Here is a 17718-nt window from a genome sequence, read left to right as displayed (position 1 = left end):
GACCTTCATATCCTCCTCATGTAAACACTTTTTAACGAACTATCTTGTGAGAAGACCTCTGTAATTTTTCGGCCCTCATGAGATTCTAATGGAGGATCAGTTGCAGGGATTTTAAGGTTTCATTGAGGTCTGATTAGGGCACAAAATTATGACCAAGTTCGAAGGTTTGTTTTGAAGCAAGTTTAGAGCCTTGGATTATAGGATATCACTGCTTCAAATAGGCCATCGTGGAATTTTTGCTCTAACATTTTTTCTATGAAGCTTTAGAAGCTGAATTAAAAACCATTTGAGATGAAATCTTGATGAACCTTGTGACAAAATTTTATATCTGTGTTCATTATATTTCTGAGATATGATCTGACGAAGTTAGGGTTTTCCCAGACTCCCGAATTCCATGTCAAATAGGTGACTTATGGAAAATCATCATAAATTTATCTGTAAGCATTGGATTTAAATTTCGTAAATAGTAACACAATGAGAATGGACTGTAGTTTTTTGGGTATTGTTTTCAGGGCTGAAGATTGAAACCATGACACATGGAACTTCGTACAAGTTCGCTCTACTAAACCATTCTATAATTAGGACATCATGGGATATTGGGCATAACTCTTTCTTGAATAATCCACTCTTAATCAAACCTTTGGGGTTGGAAAGAGGACTCAGAGGGATACCACAAGATGAAATTGTAGACCTTGGAGATCTTAAATTACATAGATACAACAGATTCAATATCACACTCCTAGAAGGTAAGAAAAAATATGCATTCAAGGATCACTGTAGTAAGGTCCATACATCAATAGTAAAGGGTAAGTCTACTACAACAAGGTATGTATGATTAGTGTTTTCATTTCAATTTTTAGTATCATCTTTGGCATATGTTTTTGCTAGACAATGTAAATATATTGTTTTGTATTTGTTTAGATCTTTCTGGTTAATGCATGTGCAGGAAGGACGACACTTTAGAACAACTCGGACACATACTAGAAGGACATGCAATGCCAAAGTACCATTACCTGAAGTAAGCATAACAATACCTCAACAAATGCAAGTGATCCAATAATAAATGTCGAGTCAAGTGTCAGGTCTTGTCAAAACGCCAGTGCTGTAAAAGAGTCATCATTGTAAATTTGTAAAGGAGACATCATTGAAAGAATCATTATTGTAAAAGAGAGTTAATTTTCCAAGCGTCGAAGAGGCATTGTTGGGAGGTATAAGAGTCACTATTGGGATTATGTCACGGTTTGGTTACAAGACATAACGTGATTGTGTGTTTGGTCAAGTAAAAGAAAATCATTATAAATCATATTGTATTGTGGATCATTGTCCCTAGTACAAGAGTCCACGCTCTTGTCTCACTTCTGATCATTATAGGGTGGCAAGGAGGTGCTAGGCAGGTGCATGAAGTTGCCTACAGGTTGGAGCCTGTGAACACTTTAGGGTGGTAGGTTGGTCTAGGATTTTGGGGAATCCATTCAGTTGACTACTGAAGAAACCAGGGCGTTGGGACATCATTCCAGTGGGAGCTAGACAAGAATGATTTTCTAGAATTCTAGGAAGTTGTAACTTTCATTTCAATTGGAGCTGAAGATTAAATAATTTATTGGAAAAGAATTCAGTGGTTTTTTACCCGGAGGGGGTTTTCCACCTAAAATTATTGTGCTTACTATGTTTTATTGTTTAATGTTGTTACTAGATAAACATTAATAATAATTGAATATTAACTAATTCTATGAAAATATTTAAAAGTGCTAATTGCTAAGGAACATTGATTCACCCCCCCCTCAAAATTTCCAACATCTATCTCTCCCTTTCAGATAGGGATGATATACCCATTCATATAAAGTAATGTATCCATTCCTATAAAAGGAAGGTAGTCAAGCTCCCCCTTATCTAGGGACTTGTCCAAGCTCCCTCTTAAGAAGGGACTTGTTTCCAACGAGTGTCTTCTCTTTGATGGAGATAATGGGACTATCAACTACTTGTGGGCTCCTTATTTCGATGTCATGAATTTCATTTTCTTCATAATTATGGAGCTTTCATATTATTTTTGTAGGGCATCGATCATCCATCACTTTCCTTCATGAACCATGTCAGTCATGTCATCCTTTTCTTCATCGGAGAGTTATCTTCTAGTCCACAACTGGATTTTCTTCATACAATTGCCTCTTCCAAGTCATGTTTCCTCTAGGATATTTCATCCAACCATATGAGTGTTAGTTGTAGGTAACATCTACAACTTTATTTCTAGTAGCCCTATATCAACCCATCCAAACATTGTTTAAAAATTAGAAATGAACATCAAATCAAAGTTACCTTTTGCGATGGCCTTTCATCATGACATCTTGCTTTCCTGCAACATCCTGCACATTCATAAACACATCTCCAAGACTTCATGTGTCAAAGGTCTTCTTTCTTTTACAAACCTTATCAAGTTCTTCATACTTTCTATGGATATGTCATGTCTAATTCGTTTAGTCATAAAATGTTGATTTCCTTCCCTTATGAGACCATAGTTGTAATTTTAACAATTTATTCTTCCTTCCTTCACATATTTCTTCCCCAGGAGCTACTTGAGAAAGTTACTTCATCATGATTGTCAACCACCTTATATTCTATATGAGGAAATATTATGTTGATTTCATACTATCAATATGTGAACCTTTCTTTCAAGCATTTTTCAAAGGAAAAGATCCTTGATCATGCTCACAAGGTGGAGCATTTACCCATGTTATTAGCAAATATATCATGACAGGACTTAATATATCAAATATATACATACCTCTTATCTCCTTTTGGTCATCTATACTTCCTTTGATAACATACTTTCCTTGATTGAAAGTACTTTAATCAACTTGATCTGCTGCACTCCTTTGCCACCATACCATCATCCTTCTAAACAATGCATCCCATGCAAGATGGAATGATCAGCGACACACTTGCTTCTTCTAGGTAGAGGTGAAACTTCTAATCAATATTCCAATAGAGGATCTAGGTTATCCTCTTTCAACAGAAGTTCCTTTCTCATGATGATGATGTATGATGAATTCCTTCTATTATGCTAGATAACTTTCTTTCAACCATATGAGGCAATAGCTACTTCCTTTATTTGATGATGGCTACATACATGTAGATTTATTCTTCATCTATTCGTTAAGGCTTCAATAATGATGTCATGATCTCTTGATTCAATGATATTATTCTAGTATGATTCCATCTTCTAGTAAGATGCATATCATCATATTGTTTCTAATATTGACTGCTATGGTGGAAGACGTTTTACCTTCTACTTTTCCTAGCTATGCATTGGAGAAACCCTAATAGTGAAGATCTATCCCTTTGGATTTATTCTCATTAGGTTCTTCCACTTCCTTGGTGATATGAACTTTATTTATTTCTTTCCTCTTATTTTCCTCCTTGAATTTTGGACAATCTCTCTTGTAATGCCCATATTCCTGACAGCCATAGAATTGGTTCTTTGACATATCCTTTTTCTTCTTTTTTCGAGGACCAAAATTTTCAAACTTCCATTTTCTTTTCTCCATGGAAGAAAATGATTGAAATTTTTCATTTGATCTCACATCGCTTTTTTCCTTCAACCTAGTTTGTCCAATTTTACACAATGACCAAATTTTGTTGAATGGGGCCTTCTTTCCAGAGATGCTAGATGTAAAGTTGCCCCATTCCTCTGGAAGAGCATTGAGCACTATGGTGGTCATTTCTTTATCGAACATTATTTCTTCCAACTATTTTAGTTGGTCTCTTATTTATGATACCATCATAAAATATGAGGCTATTCTACCTTCCTTTGAGATCTTCAATTTGTACAAATGGTTCCTTAAAAATATCACTTCTCTTGCAGTACTTACAAAGAACAATTCTATTAACCCGTCATATATTTATTTTGATGTCTCCAACTCTGATACATAAGGTATGAGGGGATCCTTGATGAATTCTATGAAAATCCATTGAGCCCTTATTTCTCCTTTCATATACTTTACATGAGCTTGAGATTATTCCTTTGGAAATTTAGCGATTAAACCCTTAACATTTTTAACTACTTTATTTTCTATGAGGATTAAATATATCCTATTTTTCCATGCAAGAAATTTTGATGACCCGACCAATTTGTTACTTTCCTTGAAAAATGAATTCATTTTAATAGATTCAGACATATATATAAATATACATAATTGTGAAGATACTCCTTGATGACAATATCTTAAACTTGGTGCCTTCTTGATTTTGATGATGATGTTGATAATAGAAGATTTCTTCCTTCAAAAGTGATCCTTGGCTCAAGGAGAGGGAGATCACCTTGATTTCTTGATGATGATGATGAAAATTCTTCTTCTTTCTTCCTCGGATGATAGTGCAGAGTGTGTCCTTCCCAAGATACTTCAAACGTAGGGCCTTTCTTTGATTGAGTGGATGACGGGTCCTTGAGTTCTTCTCTCCTGTTGTTGTTTCTAGATGGTGTGATCATTGAGTAGTCCTTCTTAATGTTTCTTTGTTTGTTTAGCCCTTATGAATCCATTCTTGATGATTTGATGTCCTTAATGTTTCTTGAATGATCGTCTTGTGCTTCAGCCCTTGAGTATCCTTCTTTAAGATTCCTTTCCTTGATGTAGTCACCTTAGATTTGATACCATGTTGAGAAATCGAGAGGCAACTAGAGTAGATGATTTCTCTTACTTTAATAACTGCTTGTGAAGTATTTTTACTTAACTTGATTAGTTTCTTCTTTCACTTGATTATTATTAGTATTCTCTTCATAAAATAACTACCAAACCATAAATAAAAATAAGAAAAAGGACACAAGATATAAGCGATCATCTAGGGCCAAAACTGCTCCAACTGAGAGGAAAACCTGAAAGAATATTTCTATTCTTATAGAATCTTAACTTGACAAATTCAAAGAGCTGTGACCCTTAAACAAGACCCTCCAAGACCAATTCAAACCTTTCTTCCTTAACGAGCTTTCCTTCTGACAACGTTTGCAATTTTGACCTCCCAACAAATTCTTCTACAACTTCAATCTGCCTAGCAAATCCTTCAACAACTTTGATCTGCCCAACAAATCCTTCAGCAATTTTGATTTTCCCAAAAAAATCCTTTTGTAAATTTGATCTGCCCAACAAATCCTTGTGAAATTTTTTCCTTCCCAACAAATTTCCAATACTTCAACATTCCCAGCACCTTTCAGCACTTCACCTTTCCCAACAACTTTCCAGCACTTCAACTTTCCCAACAACTTTCCAACGCTTTGACTTTCCCAACAACTTTCACACTCTTTAACTTTCCTAGCAAATTTCCAATACTTTGACTTGCCCAACCAATGTAGAAACCCCAACACGAGAGAGAGAGAGAGAGAGGGAGAGAGAAAGAGAAAGAGAGAGAGAGGCCCAAAACATTGATCTTGCTTTTATTATTCTTCTTCTTCATCCTTTCCTAGCTTCTATCTAGAGGAGATTGAACTTTCTTGAGTGAGTGTCCAAATGAGGTCGAGTTTCTTCTTATCTATAGGATTTTGAGGAGTACAAATTGTTATATTTATGCTGACTTGTTCTTTGCACCATGACAAGGTCTTGGAGGGTGTTTTGATTTTTCTTTTGACTCAAATAAATTCTCTTTAAAATATATAACATGCCCAAAAGAGTATTTCATACATGAAAATGACTCTATTGAATTATAGACTCAACTACAAGTCCTAAGAGATCTCAATGGGTAATTGACCTAAAAATAAATTTCCAATGAGCATGAAACCCATGCCTCAAGAATAAAAATAATAAATTTATTTTTCTCTTTTCATTAAATACATAAAATCATGATTACATATGTCATTATGAAGACCGAACCTAGTTACATATTTCAACATGAAGAACATGTTTTTACCTATATGACCATAAAAATGGAGCATGAAACCCATGCTTAAAATAATAATTTTCTTTCTTATTTTTCTTGTAACATAAGATATACATTATGAATTAAGTACATTGTTGACAAGGTTAATCATCTCTACAGACACATACAATCCCTCTAGCCCAATGAGTGCATCTAGCAACTGAAGTGACAATCAACTAGACATCTTCCTAGATTATAATTGAAAATTCGAACAAGATAGAAGGCCTACCTTGCTCTGATTCTAATCCAATTTCCTTTGTTGAGATCCTAGAACCCCTTGTGTCACAGACTTGTTCCTGCTTCTTTCAGTGCTTCTGTACCTACACAAGTGACCAAGAGACAACAAAGCATACCAAAACCAATAGAAAATCCAACAATAACCTACTTAGCTGATCATGGAATGCCAAGCCAATACATACATGAACATATATTTTGGGAAGATGAACCAGCAGTTGTATTATTATTTAAAGAATAAAGGGGAATCTTACAACCATAGCCTTGATGTTGGAAGGCTCTCCTTGAGTGGTATTCCAAGTCCAAGCCAAGAAACTCTCCAAACACTCTTTCTCCAAGTCTAATGAATAGCCTCTAAGCACAAGCTCAGCATAGGGGTTCAAATGGGCATAAATCAATTGGCTTCTAACCTAACCAACCATTTGGGAATGGGAGAGGAGGAATTTATAGGCTGGGAGAGGGAGTTAGGGCTCCTCCAATGATAGTATTAGGTCCACATCTCAAGGAGGTAACTCATAGGGATAAGACAAAGAGGTCAAGTTAGGAGGATTCGACCTCTTCTATGTGAAACCACCTCTAGCTCGTCGCTCTGGAATCTTCTAGATCACAAAGCTTCTCATCTCCTTTGGGAAAATTTCCTTTTTGGGATCATCATGGGTATATGAGAAAATAGAGTGATGCCATCGCAGGTCTAGCATAATGAAGCATGCGACCATTGTGGTTTTTAGCTTCATAAGGGAGATGACCTTCATTTTAGGGTTTTAAGAACTATTTTTTCAGGGAAAGCTCCAGATATTTTCCAAGCAAATTTAAAGGATGTATATGAACTATATACATGGATGAGTATACTGTATAATGATCATGTTTCAAGCACTTCAGGGTATGTCATAGCGAAGTGCATGAGGCGTGACAAAATATTGTGTAACAGATGCCCCGTAAAGCATGAAGGGAAAACAAGGAGTGATGGCTGAGATTCTTTATGCGCTCTTGGAAGGATGAGGAAACACACTATCAGGCGACCTACAAATCAAGGACGCATATGCATATACATATCTGAGATCAAGACATGAATCCACGACATAGATGCAACCATCTGGATGATGAAGGCTATATGAAAAGATCCATGGTATGGACGCAACCATCCAGATAACAAGGATCATCATAGATATAAAGTCTCATGGTATGGTCACAACCATCCATATAGTAGAAACATGTGTACAATCATGAATTATGTATAACTCCATGCAACCTGAGTCATAATAGAAAAGACTGAGGGTCTTGCGCTCCATCACAACCCGATCAAAGTACGAATTCTAACATGTGAATGAATGTGTCGCAGTCAAACATGTTAGAAAACCACCTGATTACCGGCCATTGATGTAGACCATTAATAGGCACGAGAGGAACCACCCATAATGACAATGGCTCTTAAGGTACAACAATACAATTTGTGAATTTGATAACGAAGTTGAAGTTGGACACTCGTGGAATCAACTGATCGAAGGCCAACAGTGAAAACTTGTTGTTGGATGCGAAGAACTTTCCATTAAGGCATGCAAGCTCTAAGGTACTAAAAGGGAGTTTCTAAGTCATCTTCCTGGATAATGAGTTGAATTTGATAGGAAGTGACCCATCGAAGGAGGGTCATAATGAGTCTCCCATCATCGACACGAAACAAGGAATAAAGTGGAATAATTTTCAAGACTATAACAATGACTCAAACGGTGTATAGGTAAATAATTGTAGATCGGACTTCTCTTGAACATATTGGTGACACGACTTCAAAGTGTGGAAACATTAGACTCAACATAGGACCAAGGGTCATAACAACAATGTGGAATAGTAAAATGAGAGGCAAAATGGATCACCCAAACCCAGAAGGACAAGTGACTGAGCAAGGATATCCCAAACCCGAAACGAGAGAAGATGAGTATCATGTTCAAGAGCGACATCCTACCAATACAAAGGATGTTTCATCTTCACTTTTCCCAACTATTTTAGTGATTACCTCTTTATTTTTACACAATCTTGGAGAGAATATCATATTCTTGTCATATAAGTTCACGCTTTGGATGAATCCATCCTAGTAAGTTTTATGAGTCCTAGGAAGGAGAATCTCGGTCTCGTCATGGTGACAAGACTTTCGTCATTTAGTTTTTACGAGTCTGACAGAAGTGTAACTCAGTGTATTTTTCATATTTAGATAGTTTGAAAAATAGATGAAAAAGAAAACTCCATCAGGTTCCTTTTCGTAATTTGTCTCTCGAATCCAAAAATGTAGAAAACAATATTCGAGAGAACCTCCCATTCGAATCCAAAAAGGTAGAAAACAATATTCGGGAGAACCTCCTAGCCATGTTCGACTAAGGAGTTCATTTTTTGTACAATAGTCTATCTTAGTCCGGAAAAGGGTTAAACTTATACTGAGTAGACATCAATTCATTTACTTTAACGAGTTCAAAATGACAAGTACTCGACAATATTTTCATATTTTTGGAGTCTAAAAAGAGCTAAAAGATTAGTCCACCTAGAGGAATGAGTGGTATAAGAGGATAACAATTAGTTCTGGTAACGATGGAACTACTCAAAATATGTAATGGTTAAGAGGCTGGCTAATAAGACCACTCATTAGAGATGTTCTTCAGGCAAGGGTAAAATAACCAAGTGAAAGCATATGATTGGCCAAAGAGATGGTGGAAATGGAATGAAAGAACCAAGGCTCATCTGGCAAAAATCGGCTCATAAAAATGGCAATCACGAGATGTAAAGTGGGAATGGCTTCATTTTTACACAAGCTTGAAATAGAAATAAACTATTCTTGGGTTTGGTTTCAGTTTTACACAAGCTTGAAACGGAAACAAACTATGCTTGAATTTGGTTTCATTTTTACACAAGCTTGAAAAAAAGATAAGCTATGCTTGGGATAAGTTTGCATGCCCCTAGCATAATGACTCAATTCGAGGTACATGCCCCCTAAGCTTCATTTCATTCACCTAAGTGGATGGAAATAAGGTTCACTTATGACATCAAGTGAAAGGCTCGACTTGGATTTTATGGGATCTAATCGAAGACTCGAATTGGAAGGGGATTGTTTCATTTTTTAATGAGCTTGAAACAAGAAAAAGAACCATGCTCATAACCTATTTCATTTTTTAACGAGGTTGACATAGTAAAAGAACTATCCTCATAATCCTTTGTTTCATTTTTTAACGAGCTTGACACAAGACAAGGAATTTTTCTCCAATCCCTTGTTTCATTTTTTAAGGAGCTTGACACAAGACAAGGAACTCTGCTCCATCCCTTGTTTCATTTTTTAAGGATCTTGATGCAAGAAGGAACTCTCCTCATGGAGACCTATTTCATTTTTTAATGAGGTTGACATTGTAAAAGAACTATCCTCATATCCCTTGTTTCATTTTTTAAGGAGCTTGGCACAAGACATGGAACTCTGCTTCATGGTCCTTGTTTCATTTTTTAATGAGCTTGACACAAGACAAGTAACTATGCTCCATCTCTTTGATCACATACCAAAGGAGGCCATGGATTCTAAGAGGTTGTCATCAGAAGGGAGAACAACACTCTGGAAGGGATACATGTCCATGGATCCAATTGAAAAATTGGGTTCTAATTCCCCCAGTACATGGTGTACTACATCACCTACTAGATCATCAATAGATGCGGGCATGGAACATGTGGCCACATAATTAACCTATGGTGGGGGTGATACCACTTACACATAAGAACCATTTAGGGATGAACACTGAGCAATATTTGATTCAGGACCAATGAATGTAAGTTGATCAATGATCACAACACTTCCTTCATGTGGGAAACACATCACTCGAAAGAGGGAAGAAACAAGGGCTCCCATGACATAAACATAGTCATGGCCAACAAGTAGATTAAAATCCAACGGGCCTTGGAAAGCCATCACGTTTATATAGACAGCATTTCCTCCCAAAGTAATAGGTAACTTAGGAAGGATCCCTAATGGTTGATTGGTTCCTCTGTTAAAAGCTAAGAGATTTTGGGTGACAAAGACAAGCTGAGGAGAACCCAAATCTTGCTAAGAAGTTGAGGACAGAATACTAACAGATGCACCCTTGTCTACGAATGCACTAGGTACGGCGATATGGTAAGCCTGTACTGTAATCTAGAAAGGCACATAAGGCAAAAGGTGATATCTTGCCAATCGACTCCAATCAAAAGGTGTTACAATCAACTAGTCATCTTCCTAGATTATAATTGAAAAGTTGAACAAGAGAGAAGGCCTACCTTGCTCTAAAGCTAATCTGATTTCCTTTGTTTAGATCCTCGAACCACTTGTGTCACATACTTGTTCCTGCTTCTTTCAGTGTTTCTGTACCTGCACAAGTGACCAAGAGATAACAAAGCATACCAAAACCAATAGAAAATCCAACAATAACCTAATTAGTTGATCAAGGAATGCCAAGCCAATACATACATGAACATATATATTTTGGGAAGATGAACCAGTAATTGTAATATTATTTTAAGAATAAAGGGGAAGCTTAAACCATAGCCTTGATATTGAAAGGCTCTCCTTGAGTGGTATTCCAAGTCCAAGGCAAGAAACTCTACAAAAACTCCTTCTCCAAGTCTAATGAATAGACTCTAAACACAAGCTCAACATAGGGGTGCAAATGGGCATAGATCAACCAACTTCTAACCTGACCAACCATTTCAGAATGGGAGAGGAGGAATTTATAGGTTGGGAGAGGGAGTTTGGACTCCTCCAAAGATAGGATTAGGCCCACATATCAAGGAGGTGGCTCATAGGGATAAGAAAAAGAGGTCAACTTAGGAGGATTCGACCTCATCTATGTGAAACCACCTCTAGCTCACCGCTCTAGAAGATTCTAGATCATGAAGTTTCTCATCTCCTTTGGGAAAATTTCCTTTTTGGGATCATCGCAGGTATATGAGCAAACAGAGTGATGCCATCACGGGTCTAGCATAGTGCAACATGTGACCATCGTGATTTTTAGCTTCATAAGGGCGATGAACTTCATTTTAAGGTTTTAAGAGCTATTTCTTCAGGGAAAGCTCCAGATATTTTCCAAGAAACGTTAAAGGATAGATCTAAATTGTATACATGGATGAGTATACTATATAATGATCATGTTTCGGGCACTTCAGGGTATGTCACAGCGAAGTGCAGGTGACGTGACAAAATACTGTGTAACATACATTAACAATTATGAAGACCGAAACTAGTTACATTTTCTAACACTCCCTCTTAACTAGGGAAGTATTCATAATTGTACACCTAGTACAAGGTTATTCTCAAACTAAAGAGTTATCAAAATAATATTCAAATTGGTAAGCCATCTTAAAGAATCAACATTATAACCAACATTGTCAACATAGTTAGGCCTTAACTTGACAATATTTTTCTTATACGCGAGCATAATGTTAGGAGGCTTTACGTGAGATACCACACTAGCTATTCAAGGTACATTCCCCATCTGGATGTTTACTAGGTATGTCCTTTTATGACTATTCTTATATTTTATTCTCAATCCTCAACAAATAGTTGTCCTCTTCAACCACTCTTGTCTTGGATACCTGTCAAATCCTCAAAGTGTGTCGGTCTGCTTCATATATTGGATTTTCTTTCCTCGAGGAAATCACATACACTTATCCAATCCTCCACCCACCATTCTCTCTCCATGGCCTTCACTTAGAGGACTATTGCATGACACATGAAGAAGAGAATACAAATGTGAGGTTTATCATCACTCCCTCTCAACACGAGAGGAGATCCCTATTCCCACTTGGTTTGGGGAATAGATCCTTGCTCTTTCACATGAAGAAGAGAATACAAATGTGATTTTTATCATCAATCCTTCACAAATATTAAGGATAATTCATACTCCCTCTAAACCATAGAGGAGATTCTTTCACTTCCTTTTAATTGGGAAGTCATAACCACAAGCATCAAAGTATGTCAGTCCACTTCCTATCTTGGATTTTCTATCCTCAAGGAAATCACGTATGCTTATCCAATCCTCCATCCATCATTCTCTCTCCATGGCCTTCATTTATATGTACGACTACTAGTCTTGGCCTAGTGCATGACACATGAAGAAGAGAATACAAATGTGATGTTTATCATCATGCCCTATCAACCAAAGAGGAGATCCCTATTTCTACTTGTTTTAGGGAATAGATCCTCGCTCTATCACATGAAGAATAGAATGCAGATGTGATTTTTATCATCACTCCTTCACAAATAATAAGGAGACTTCATACTCCCTCTAAAGAATAGAGGATATTATTTCACTTCCTTTCAATTGGGAAGTAATAACCACAAGCTCTCTAGCTTGTTTCCATAAGTTTATAAACTACCAGTTCATCATGGAGATAGCTACATGGATCCTTCTTTCCTTTGTATCTCATCATATTGAACTTTCTTTCTTTCTGGATTTTTTAGAACCATCTTCGCCCTTAATTATTGTGATAGGATTCAAGCCATCATTATTTCATATCAATTTCCTCTAGTCATCATCAATGAAGGCATTATATTGAGCCTTATCAAACTTCAACCTACTCATAACTCCCTCTTAAAAATGAAAGTGATATTTGTTGATGTAGGAACATGAACGTTAGGTTATCTTCTTACACTGCTACCTTTCAATTCCAATATGATGATATAAACATATTTATCTTACAATCCTTTAATGATTACCGAAAACAATGACTCAATCCATATGTTCTTTGAATCGAGTTTTAACACCAATAATTGAACTTGCATCAACTATCATTATGTATTTTTTCAACATGCTTCTAAGTAGCAAAACAATATGTTAACCAAAATCAAAATATTAATAGTAGAATTACCTCCTCATGATGTCCCCTTTCGTCAAATTATTTTCTTACTTAACCCCTTTGAGATCAACATCCTTTCACATGCATTTATTTCACTATTCTTATGGATCAAACTTGATTACCACGCTACAATATTTTCCTTGGATTTTACATTGTTAACTCCATTTCTTTCTTTTAGAGACTACATGATGTTGATAAACATTGTTATATTTATGCCTTGCAATCTTGTGAGAGTGAATTGATCTCCATTCATTCAAATCATGTCAAATTTTTACTTTCAAGCATCATGAAACCATATGGAACACTTACAGAGCACACTTATATATTCAACTCTTTCTGCAAGATTCTTGTAGATATGAAACTTACCTTATAGAAGAGTTACTTAAAATATCCATACCTTTTCTTACATACAATCATCTAGCCAACATTTCTTGAACGAGATTACTTCTTATACCTATCGAAGATAGGTTCCTTTTCCTAAGAGTAGAAATACTTTCATTATGCCCTTCATACTGCAAATTAACCATCTGCATTCCTTCATCCTTGAAAAGTATTGTTTCCATACTATATTGAATATATACTAGTCATGTCATAATGCTCTTTCCAAGAACCTTCCAAAATGATCATTCTTTTATAGGATCTTGATGATCCCTTTTTGCAAAATGACTACCTCTAACATGATGTTAAAAAATGTTTAGATAAAAAATAATATGAAATATGGTCCCAATCTTCTCATTCCTTTTATACTAGATGATCTTTCCCAAAGCAATTAATTGAGTAGATTATAATTTCTCTACTCTCATATGCTTCTAACTATTGGTGCCATGCTTTTACAAAAATCAGGACTTCTTCTAAAGAATGAAACAATGCATGCTTCTCTACTTTATAATTAATAAAATAAAGACAAATTTCATAAAGAACTTGACAAAGATGGGGATTTCAATAGTAAATATCCTCGGTATATTCTCCTTTCATCTTCTTCTCAAGTTCTCCCATTTCTTTAGCTATGTGAGCTTCACTTATTTCCTTTCTTTTGTTCTTCTTGTTTGGACAATCCCTCTTAAAGTGACCATAATCATTGCATCCAAAGCATCAAACATTAGATATATCTATATTTTTATTGGACTTTCCAAAGTTCCCTTTCTTCAACTTCTTAGACCTTGCAATAAAGGCTTGATACCTTTCATTTGATTCGATATCATCTATTGAAATAGATAACTAGGTTCGGTCTTGATAAATATGAATTGTACTCTTGATTCTTGTATATTTTAAAAAGGAATTATTATTATTATTATTATTATTTGTAGAATGGGTTTCATGCCCAAGGTCAATTTATTTATAGATAAATCACTCATTGAGTGCTTCTATGGTTTGTCATAGAGTCAAGAAGTCAATAGAGTCATTTTCATATATGAAATGCCCCATTGGGCATGTTGTATTATGTAAGAGAAATTTATTTAGTGTCAAACTTGCTCCAAGATCAATTCAGTCTACAATCTACAAGAATGGACAAGTTAGCCTCATGATGACAATTCGGCTCCAAGGAAAGCCTATATATAAGCCATCGACCTCATTTGTAGAACATGTATTCAATGACACACAATAAGCAAGTTTGAACAGTAAGGAACGAAGCCTAATAGCCAATGAGAAGAGGAGATACAAAGGGAGGAAAAGCCAAGTGTTGAAGGACTGATTCTAGGGTTGAATCTTCTCACACGTGCGAGGAAATTAGGGAATCCTATTGTTACAACAAGACCAAAAATTGTAGTAAACGTTTGGGATCAATACAATTAGATTCAAAGGATGAGTCATCAAGAAAGAAGTATCTCCCTAAGCGAAGGAATAAAGAGACCTAATCTACCATATTCTACCCACATGTGCAAACTAGGGTTTCTGTAGGAAGGCTGATAATTACAGTCAAGAATTGTAAGTCTGAATTTGTGGTTGAAGAAGAAGTTGAAACAATTATAAAGCAAGTTTTACTTTGTGGAAGATAAGTTCATCAAGAAGAGGTTTGACTTGGTCTTGGAGGAGTCTTTTTCAAGGGTCTTAGGTATTGGAATTCATCATTTGAAGATGCTGTAAGAAGAGAAAAATTATTGTGGGTTTTCCTCTCAAGAGGAGATGTTTTAGCCTTCGCTAGCTTCCTACATATTCTATCCTTGTGTAATACTGATCTTCATGTTTTGTTAGTTGTTTGATGATAAGAAAACCATAATAATAAGTAAAGAATAATATAATAAGAAAGAAAAGTAAAAGAACGTCACAAGAAGTTATCAAAGTAAGAGAAATCACCCAATCTAGCTGTCCTTGATTTCTCAACATGGAATCAGAGATAAGGTAACAACAACAAGGAAAGGTAGATTGAAGATCATCCAATTGAAGAAATATACATTAGGGCTGATAAAAGGATATAATCAAGGAGAAATAAGAAGCATCAATGAGAATCCATCTCATCACAAGGATCATATGATTTAGAAGAAGAAGACCTCAAGGACCCCACCTCCACTCAAAAGACTACTCACTTGAAGTATTCTTGGAAGCATTCAAAGGAAACAAGAAGAAGCACTTTATCATCATCAAGGGAATAAAAGTGATCTCCCTCTAATTGAAGAAAATATTACATCTCAAACATCCTTTAAGAATATCATCAAGCAATCATCATCAAGGAGGCAGCTTCAATTGTCAAAGAAGTAGTAGAAGTCAACATCATCAAGAAGGCATCGAGTTGAAGATTTCATCATCAAAGGAGCATATTCACTTGACAGTTAAGTATTCAATATTTTATATCTCAATCTACAATTACTTCTTTCTACAAAGAGAACAACAAACGTGTTTGGTCATCGAATTACCTAGCATGCAAGAAGAGAATAGATTTGATCCTCATAGAAAATGAAGTTAGTGAATATGTCATGAGCTCTGTCACCAAACCTTCTCAAGAGAAATCTCAAGCACTATCAAAGTATATGAAAGGAGAAATAAGATCTCAAAGAATCCTTATTGAATTAAACAAAGTCTTTCGGTAGAAATCACATGAGAGAATTTTTTGGCCGACGCGTTTCGAACCAACAAATGTGGTTCATCATCAGAAGGGCAGACCATGGCAAAGGCTTAAATAGAGAGCAGTGTAGAGACATAATTTCAAGTAGGGGCTATATTTGAACAATAATGTTTAAAATATAATATTATTTTTTTAATATATTAAAAACAAATATTATTAAGTAACAACTATATTAAATGACTAGTTTTTGAAAAATAATATTTAAATTAATTTATTAAAACCAAATATTACTAGTTCTTAAACGTTAATATTTAAATAATGATATTAGTTTATTAATTTATTAAGATATTAATATGTAAAGGCTATATATTAAACGGCTAGCTTTTTGAAAAAACATTTAAATAATGATGTTATTTCATAAATTTATTAAAAATATTAATAGGTAACGACTATATTAAATGGCTAGTTTTTGAAAAATAATATTTAAATTAATTTATTAAAACAAAATATTACTAGTTCTTGAAAATTAATATTTAAATAATGATATTAGTTTATTAATTTATTAAAATATTAATATATAATGGCTAAACGGCTATTTTTTGAAAAATAATATTTAGATTAATTTATTAAAACCAAATATTACTAGTTTTTGAATAATAATATTTAAATTGTGATATTAGTTTATTAATTTATTAAAAACAAATATTAATATGTAACCGCTACAAAATAAATAAATAAATAATCAAAGTCAAACTTTAAAGGAGGATAGTCAAAAAATATAAAAACGAGTGAAGACCCTAATCAAGACAAGATCATTTGATAAATAAAATTGCATAGTCTAACGAGGCGGAGGAGTTGCCTGGAAAGTTATAGAAATTCTGGTTATATTTAGAGAAAATCTGGCAAGGATTTTTGTAAATCCAAGTTATAGTTGTTAAACTTCAAAATTTTAAGTGTTCTAGACGTTTTTGATGGTGCTGAATCCATTTCCACCATCAAAAACACGATTCAAACACTGCCTCTACAAGATTTTTTGAAATTTTTTTGCTCACATTCCGGCCACTTTTGGTCATCCGGGCAATTCCGTCGCCTTGTTAGAAGACTCCAAATAAAATAACTAATGTTAATAAAATAAAATAAAATAAAAATAATTAATGGAAAAATAAATAAAATAAAACAAAAATATACACAAGTCTATATATATATATATATATATATATATATATATATATATATATATATATATATATATATATATATATATAAACAAATAAAAACAGAAACGCACACACACACACACATATATTCAAAGAAAAAATAATCAATAAATAAAATGGGGTCAACAATAAAATATGGAGCTCATGCCAATTAAACAAATAATAATAATATTTTCGTTATTTGTTTAATGGGCTTGAGCCCCATATTTTATTGTTGACCCTGTTTTATTTATTGATTATTTTTTATTTGGATATGTGTGTGTGTGTGTGTGTGTGTGTATGTTTATTTATTTATTTTTATTTTTATTTTTCTTTATTTTTCTATATATATATATATGATGATGATGATGATGATGGTGGTGGTTAACATCCACTGAGACCAAACTTTGGTCTATCAGACTTAAAGAAACAAATTATTTAGTTTGATTTAAGATTTTATTTCTATGCTCAAAAAGCTTGGAGAGAAGCCTCCCAAGCTCACTATAATTTTGACATCGTAAAAGGCTAGGAAGG

The sequence above is a fragment of the Pinus tabuliformis genome, chromosome 1_2, assembly GCF_031772625.1.
Source record: "Pinus tabuliformis cultivar Carrire ecotype Pingquan chromosome 1_2, CPIR1, whole genome shotgun sequence".
NCBI classification, from domain to species: Eukaryota; Viridiplantae; Streptophyta; class Pinopsida; order Pinales; family Pinaceae; genus Pinus; species Pinus tabuliformis.
Note: the sequence above shows the minus strand (reverse complement) of the source record.